This window comes from Parasteatoda tepidariorum, chromosome X2 (assembly GCF_043381705.1).
Source record: "Parasteatoda tepidariorum isolate YZ-2023 chromosome X2, CAS_Ptep_4.0, whole genome shotgun sequence".
NCBI lineage: Eukaryota > Metazoa > Arthropoda > Arachnida > Araneae > Theridiidae > Parasteatoda > Parasteatoda tepidariorum.
In genome coordinates this window covers 56,423,588-56,426,183 of record NC_092215.1, presented here as the reverse complement: position 1 = coordinate 56,426,183, position 2,596 = coordinate 56,423,588, and the positions used below count along the sequence as shown (strand labels likewise).

At 28.7% G+C, this 2,596-nt stretch overlaps 1 protein-coding gene across 1 annotated transcript in view; it reads left to right on the top strand.

The window, feature by feature from the left end:
• The window catches only part of LOC107453376 (SLo interacting protein 1), a 93,405-nt gene that overhangs the window by 34,648 nt on the left and 56,161 nt on the right, over positions 1–2,596 (top strand). The gene's annotated exons all lie outside the window — the stretch shown is intronic.

Here is a 2,596-nt window from a genome sequence, read left to right as displayed (position 1 = left end):
GAAAAATTGCGATACATTGTAAAATATCAATATTTTCTGATACTATAACGTGATATTAGCAATGCCGTTATCACCCTTCACTACTTTATACCTATTCGATAAAAATACTTTTATTAGGCGATCATATTAAATTTAAATTCTGTTTTTAAAGAATTTTTAGGATTTGTTGTTGAAAATGGTTGTTATTCTTTAATCCGACGGATCAGACTTTGTTTCGGATAATGAAAGTAATACTGTAATTCTTCAATCAAAAAGAAACACATGACTTACGCTGTTAATTAAGTAAATAAAAGTAATAATAATTTGTTTCCTTAAAATATCCATGAAAGTCTGTGTAAAATTAATAACGAGGCACTTACTTGCACAGACTTGTGAGTAAATGATTGGATTTTCACCTGTAATATGCAATCTTAATAGTTCGAGAGGTTGACCTATAATATGCTATGAAAGTAGTGCAGACAATGCAGTCAATGTACAGCTCCGAAAAAGGGACATCCTGAATAACTTTTGGTCTTATGGTTGGATTTTCACGCACTAGAACTCAATTTTAATGGCTTCACTACCTTTAAAATTATGAAATTTGATGCTAAAACTTTCTTCCCAATGCCCATTCATATATTGACATCCATTATTCATTTATTGGAAGTGTAAATGTATGGATCACTTTTCTAGCATATTACGTGATCCAACGTTAACCTCACAGTAAGAAGGACAGATCATCCATGCCTCTGACCGAGATTCGAACCCTACCGCTAGCTACCACTTCTATCTAATAAATAAATTTCAAAAGAAAGTCAATGTACAGTAAGGAAAAAAATTTACTTTTAACCTGAATAACTTTTGATCTTATAATCGAATTTTCACTTACTGGAACTCAATTTTAATGACCTTAGAAATCCAAATTAATGAGACTATATTTGAATCACACACTTTATTTGAATAAAGAAATCTTTTTTTTTTCCCGACTGATTTGGAGATCTGACCCTGAAAATATGAGGCCGCCAACTAGGAAATATGACCCTTAATTGTTTGGACGGCTAAAAGTTTAAATTTTACTTTTTGCGTATTTCACCCGAGAAATTTTTAAGTCAATCATAAATTTTTTATTTATAATTATAAAGTTCATTTTTTCAAAAATAATTTAACCATTTTGAATATATTGTCAATAATTATATATTATTGTTTATTTTCTTTTATAAAATTGGTTGCATGCAAAAATTATTTTTTAATAATTGTTTATTATTTTTTAATAATAGTCGAAAAAATGTTTATTTGTAAGGGATGCAAATTTTTAAATAATTTTGAAGAATGTAACTTAATATGGCAAAACACAAAATTTGAAAGACATCAGTCTAATACAGGGGTGTCAAACTCGCAGCCAGCGGGCCGCATGCTGCCCGAGATGAACATTTTTGTGGCCCAGTCGATATATCAGAATCAAAGTAAAAATAAAATAGAAATGTGAATTAGAAACGAAACCAGCATATAAAATTATAATATACTTTATTTATAAACTATACGGATCATTTTAAATTGTCCGAGCGAAAATGTAAAATTCTAATTGGCTGAAAGGGAGTCCGTTTCACACTAATAAGCTATCAATTAGATAGTACATCAGGTTTATCCTATTATAGAGAGGTAAGTTGGTTATCTTGCTCCAAGGTTCTCAATCAACTCTGGTATTTGAAAGAAAAAATATGTAAGTTTTTACAAACTATAAATCAAAATACAAGCTTGTTCGCCGATCAAATATGGTTGTAAGATTTATCTTTTATGGTTGATATAACCAAACACTTATCCGATTTAAGTTTATTGTTACAAGACAAGGCAAGGATCAGATCATTACGAACATGTTTGACATAATTAAAAAAGCATTCAAATGTGAACTATTTCTTTGGGAAAGGCAACTGAAAAATGAAGATCTAACGCACTTCCCAACGCACAGTGGGCCAGAAGACCTTGAATTTTTGCCAAAAGTCAAAAATTAAATTTCAACTAAAACATGTTTAGTCAGCTTTAATATCGCCCAAATTAAGTATTCATAATCATTCCAAACATTTTAGTTTACTTTTTGGACCGACGAGAGTGCAATGTAGTGAAAAATATGTTTAAAATTTTTTTTTTTAATATAACTTTTAAATTTATATTTCAGAAATATATATATGAATTTCACCTTTCTGTTACATTTTTATAAGAGTAATTAGTCTGAAAATATAGTACAATTTTTCAATTTGTTGAATTAGTTAATACTCTTGACAAACTTATAGTTTATATTTTATCATTTGACATTTTACAATGTTTGACTCACTTTCGAAACTTATCTCCAAAAAGTTCCACGAGGTAATTAGCTAAACTTTTTTTTGTTGTCTTCTTTGATGTTTCTTCTTTCGAAAAAATCTTCCCCATTTTGCCCATATTGCGAAAGTGGACTAAATATACCGAAAAACAAAAATTTTCTTTTTTTCATTTTTTTGCGTTATTTTGTATAGATATTCATATAAAATATTATTATTGTTCTAAATGAAGTTTATTTATTGTGAAAATTGCATCCTACTGTCTGAAATATTTGTTTTACGCAATGGTTTCAATTTTTTTT